This window comes from Antechinus flavipes, chromosome 6, assembly GCF_016432865.1.
Source record: "Antechinus flavipes isolate AdamAnt ecotype Samford, QLD, Australia chromosome 6, AdamAnt_v2, whole genome shotgun sequence".
NCBI lineage: Eukaryota > Metazoa > Chordata > Mammalia > Dasyuromorphia > Dasyuridae > Antechinus > Antechinus flavipes.
The window spans coordinates 66,771,860-66,778,260 of record NC_067403.1 but is presented as its reverse complement, the minus strand read 5'-3'; positions in this window follow the sequence as shown (position 1 = coordinate 66,778,260).

Sequence of the window (6,401 nt, the reverse complement as noted above, 5' to 3'; positions counted from 1 at the left end):
AAATGTCTGAGGAGGCAGGATTTGTAATCAGGTCTTTCTGGTTTCAAGCCCAGTGCCCTCTTCACTGCGCTATTCAATCTCTCTAACCTGTTCTGATTGGCGCCATTGGAAAGATACAATGAGCAGAAATCACAAAGGAGGAGAGTTATTTGGATTTTTTTTTGGGGGGAGAGAAGATTTGGGGGGCGATTTCTAACAATAAGAGGCAAATAAAAAGGGCATGTTCTGCTTTAGAAAGCTTCTTAAAGAGTGGTCTCCAAGTAAATGCTAAATGACCCCTTAGTGGAGATACTGATGTAGGGACTCATTCAGAAAGAATTGGTAGTAGATAGCCTCTGAAGTTTCTTCTTCTCTGAGATTGTAAAAGATAATCAAAACTTATTCAAAGTCCCAAGAAAAGTAAACAGAGAATAACAAGAATGAGAAAGTCAATTTGTTTCTGCCTTTTGTTTTTTCTTAGACTCTTGATTTCTAGGTAAGGCAATGGACCTGGGATTCATAAAGTTCTAAGTTTTACAGGTATATCATTCAATCTCTTGGAATTTCAGTTTCTTCTTTTGTAAAACTAGAAGAATAATAACTTCTACCTCATAGGTCTATTTGAAAATCAAATATAATGCATGATAGATAGACAAACAAATAGATATAGCTGTATAAATAAATGTGTGACTATCTGTATGTATAATGTGTGTAACATATATTACAGGGCAACTAGGTGGTGCAATGGATAAGCATGGGGCTTGGAATTAAGAAGACTCATCTTCCTGAATTCAAATCTGGCCTGAGACACCCCCTAGGTGTGTAACCCTGGACAACTCATTTAACCCTGTTTGCCTCCGCAAATGGGATCATGAAGAATTGGACTCTAAAAACAAACTGCTATACTCTGTAAACTTTAAATCTCTATGCGAATGTAATGCGTTCATTCCTGTTATTATTATTTTATACGTGAACAAAATGTTCATTTGTTTAATTTATAAACTATACCATGTAGGTACCTTAAATTTTCCAGATTACATCATAGAAATTTATTAATAAATGAAAAGATGGGTTAATCCCTCGATAAGATGAAGGGATGACCAGTAGTATTAGCTTCATGACAGTAGACACTGACATAGGACTACAATATGTTCAGTGAATCTTCTGTTGTCAAATTTATGAGAAGAGATGAACAAGAATCACACAGATGAGCAAGTAAGGCAGGGTTTGCAATCTGCAACACTGGAAGGAAAATCCATGTTGATGAGGTCACAGATTCATTTGAGTAATTATTCATTCTGAATACTTCAGGTTCAGCAACACACCAGTTAACCCATTGTATGCTTACCCATAGTGCATCTCCAGAATCAGGCTGATGTGCTCTGAGCCAGAATGAAAACCTAGGAATATCTTGCATAACTACAGCAAGTTAACAGATTTCCAGTCCCAAAGCTCTTAGAACTCCCTCCCTCATGTATAAAACACATAGTCCAATGGAAACATTTTTCTCCTCCCAGGGGAAAAATATTTAGCTAGAATATTTGACCCATTCCCATTCAGTGTTCATTGTCTTGGGTCATGTTCAAAGAGATCCCAAAACTCTTCCAAAGTTATATGCAAAATGGTGTTGTCTTTCTGGATAACTTGCTCACTAAAGATGAGTTTCCCCTAATATGTGACAGGACTGAATCTTAAAATCTCCCATTGATTTTGACTAAACATATTGAAGGAGTCGCTGCAAAGCAGATAGCTATCATGTCTGGTTTTGCTTTTTTTGGTGGAGGTGGTGAGACATTTGAGGAACTGGCCAGGGGGGTGAGGTCACTAGCCATTTGGTGTTTAAAGTGGTTTGGATATTTTACAAGATGAACATGTTAGCAAGATGAGCTTTTGTGCTTGTGTGTATCTATTACCATTCAAATTCTAAAGGCCAGTGTGTGTGAGCTTTGTCTCCTCAGTTTCTAGTACAGTGCCTTTCATGTAATTTAGGCTTTTTACAGATGCTTATATTCTCGGGAGAGAGAATGCTGACAGGGTCAGGAAGATCTGGATTCAAATTCTGTCTCGAAATCATAGGCAAGTTGTGGGCAAGGCTTCTGGACCCCAGATCTCAACACTGTTTGTATAAGTAGATAGATTCAACTGAATTACATGTAAGGCACTATACTAGAAACTGAGGAGACAAAGATTAAAATCCCTGACTCCAGAGGTCTTATGATCTCTTGGGCTTATTCATCATATATACAAATAAGCAAATATAAGGTAACTGAAAAGAGGGAGCATTCTCAGTTAGGGGAATAATGGGAATTGACTGAAGAGTTGGCCCCTGAGTTGAGCCTTGCAGAAATGTAAGAATTCAGTGAAGTTGGGATTATCAAACCAGATGACTGGGAAGACGTTTGTGCCTTGAGGAGTATCAGGGAGATTGAAAGGAGGTTCAAGTTACTGAGAAAGTTCAATATCGGACATGTTGAGTTTGAGATTTACATATATAAATATTGTAAATCTTATTTAATCATTAAAGATTCCCTAAGGAACCTTCCTGACCAATATTTTGCTAGCCAGAGTTAACCTAATAACCCCAGCTATATTATCCAATACAGGGTTATGCCAACTTACTCATACTCCTCACGAGTAGATCAGAACAGCCAATCCCCATTTTAAGTTCCTAAACCATACTCTAACAGCTTTAGCTATTACATTCTTATAGCCAAGTCTAGGGGAGCTCCATATACCCACCCTTCAGCCTCAGTACAACTGATGCTGGACAAATTCAACTTCCTTGTTTTCCTGAGAGCCTCCAACACACAGTCCCCTCTGCTCTCATTCTCTATTTCCATGCCATGCTTTAAACTTACTGCCTCAGCCTGCAAACTCACTCTCTTTGTTCTCATGCCAACTGCTAAAATGCCTCTCTATGGATCTCAAGTTCAACTGCACTTCCTCCTCCCATTCTCTGACACTTTAACTCTCCCAGGCTGGCTTCCAGCCACTTCACTACTATCGACATTATTGGAGTTGCTCCTTCCAGATGGGTGCCCCTGAGCACCCATCATGAGAAAAAAAAAAACATTCACCTTTTTTTTTTTTTAGCCAACTCTCCCTCCCCATGTCCATGACAAAGAATGGGGAAGCAATTTTATCAAGCAACAGGTCACACCTGGGTCTGTCTATTATTACCATTCATGTACAACCTGAACTCAAGATACTCTGTTAGCACAACAGAGATGACTGAGCAGCTGACTCACAAGGAGTAAACACAGCAAATACAGCACACCAGAATTTTTTTCCCCTTTGTATTGACTGGAGTTTCCCACAGCCAAAGTCCTTAAGCAGTGAGAAAAAGAAAACCCAGAAAGTTATTGTTGTTTTCCTTAAACTAGTCTCACAGTTGTAGCTGAAGATTGTTGTTTGTCCTTCGTTCTGGAACAGGACCATGACGTCAGATAGGTGATATTATGATATGCAAATGAGTTGGATTTAAGTGAGGGAGGACTGTACAAGGTCATCTGCCTCACTTACCCTCCAGAACCATTTGGGTCCGGTGGCCAGATCATCAGGATGACTGGAGATGGCCCTGGATGCAATGGAAGACTTTAGCCTTCTTAACAAGTCTCAGTTTGACTGAGACCCTTTCAGTGGCCACCAGTAGGTCCCAAGCCTCTGCCCATTTGGTCATTGTTTGGGTCCAGATTGACTCAGATTGAATGTAAATATCAATAATTTCTGCTTTGGCCAAAAATCCTAAGGATCTTCCCCTCCCAGATTTATTTATTGTTAGATTTTTTTTTTTGACTAGGTGAAAGAGACTCTCTGCCTCAATTGCAGAAGAGTAAGCAAGTGTAAGGTGAATGTGAAAGGTAAAAGATATGACAACACCCTCTGTTTCAATGAAACAACTTGTTTTACCCTTTGATCCAGTAGTGTTTCTATTGGGCTTATATTCCAAAAAGATCACAAAGGAAGGAAAAGGACCCACACGTGCAAAAATGTTTGTGGCAGCCCTTTTTGTAGTGGCTAGAAACTGGAAACTTGGAGAATGGCTGAATAAATTATGGTATATGAATGCCATGGAACATTATTGTTCTGTAAAAACGAGCAGCAGGATGATTTCAAAGAGGTCTGGCGAGACTTACAGGAACTGATGCTGAGTGAAATGGGCAGAACCAGGAGATCATTGTACATGGCAACATCAATATTATAGGACAATTAATTCTGGTGGATGTGACACTTTACAACAATGAGATGATTCAGGCCAGTTCCAATGATCTTGTGATGAAGAGCACCATTTACACTCAGAGAGAGAACTATGCGAACTGAATGTGGATCACAACATAACATTCTCACTCTAAAAAAAAAAAAAAGAATGAAAAGAAAGAAAGAAACAACTTGTTTGAGCTTTGCAGATGGTTTTCTTTCCCTGTGCCTTTGTGCTCTTTTAGGGTACCTCCTATCTCGGAAAGGCAATTGGGAAGGTGTGTGCCCTAATTTGCTATGCCTGTGTCTGTATTGGTGAATTTGTCTCAAAACACAGACCATCCAACACAATAAGACAATGGGTAGAACACTGGACTTGTATTCAGAAGAGCTGAATTCATAACCTACCTTAGTCATTTAGCTTGGTGACTATGGAAAAGTTACTTTACTTTTGTGACCCTCAATTTTCCCATCTAATAATAGCACCTACCTCACAAAATCGTTGTGAGGACCAAAGGATACATATAAAGCATTTTGAAATCCTTAAAGTGTCATATACATGCTAGCTATTAAGGTAAAGAGTCAAAGATGATCTCAGTGAATATCTCAGATTCAGTAACTGTTGCTTGTCTGATACAGCTTCCTGAGATCTTTCCTTTCCCTTAGGGGGTTGAGAGCTATTGCTTCATTTTAATCCCTCCTGGGTGGTCTTGATTTCCTTGCAAACCCAACGCAATCCCAACTGAGCAGCCTTGGCTTCTTAGCCTTTTCTTGTTCAGAACTTCTCTCCCTTGGTGACTCTATTTATTCCCTTTGCCTAATTCCTCTCTTTGCAAGGAATTAAGTGCTCTTTTACCCACCACCTTGTGGATTCTGCAGAAGCTAATGGGACAGGAAATTGTCAGAAGATTAGAATGCTGGGAGGGTGAGAAACATGCTTGAATGGAAAGATTCCCTACCAAATACTCATCACCAGTGATGTGGTTAGAAAATACTGATAGAATATAGGAGTGCAGGCATTAAGGGGCAGAAGGAAGTAGGCAGAGGGGCAGCATATATGGCATATGTTAAGGAGTAGTTAGAAACATACCTGGGATGGCACAGTACGGAGTGCTGGGTATGGAGTCAGAAAGACTCATCTTCCTGAGTTCAAATATGGCCTCAGACAGTTACTAGCTATGTGAACATAAACATGTCAATTAACCTTGTTTGCCTCAGTTTCCTCATATGTTAAATGAATGAGGGAAGAAAACACAAAACAATGCAGTATCTTTGCTAAGAAAAACCCCAAAGGGGGTCATTGAGCCACCATGATTGACAAACAATAATCCTTAGTGGTTTAGGTGCATTTTTTAATGTGACTATACATAGTTGTAATTTCTTCTTCTTAAAATTGTCTGTTCATATCCTTTGATCATTTATCAATTGGGGAATGAGTCTTATTTTTGTAAACTTAACTCACTTCTATATCCAGTATATCTTTGAGAAATGGGCCTTTAGCCTCCTTTGTAAAATATATAGAGAACTGACTCAAATTTATGAGAATCCAAGCTATTCTCCAATCGATAAATGGTCAAAGGATATGAAGAGACAATTTTTAGATGAAGAAATTAAAACCATTTCTAGTCATATGAAAAGATGCTCTAAATCACTATTGATCAGAGAAATGCAAATTAAAACAACTCTGAGATACCACTACATACCTCTCAGATTGTCTGAGATGACCAAAAAAGATAATGACAAATGTTGTAAGGGGTGTGGGAAAACTGGGACACTGATACATTGCCAATGGAACTGTGAACTGATCCAGCCATTCTGGAGAGCAATTTGGAATTATGCCCAAAGAGTTATCAAACTGGGCATACCCTTTGATCTTGCAATGTCTCTACTGGGCTTGTATCCCAAAGAGATTTTAAAGGAAGAAAAGGCACTCATATGTGCAAAAATGTTTGTAGCAGCCCTTTTTGTAGTGGCAAGAAACTGGAAACTGAATGGATGCCCATCAATTGGAGAATGGCTGAATAATTATAGTATATGAATATTATAGCATATTATTGTACTGTAAGAAACGATCAGGAGGATGATTTTAAAGAGGCCTAAAAATTAATGATGATGGTATAAAATTTGTACAAAAATTTAGTTTACTCAAAAGAATGTGGATTTTAAAGGATAAATGCACACAACTAAATAACTTATATTAGTTATTACAACATGAAACAATATTT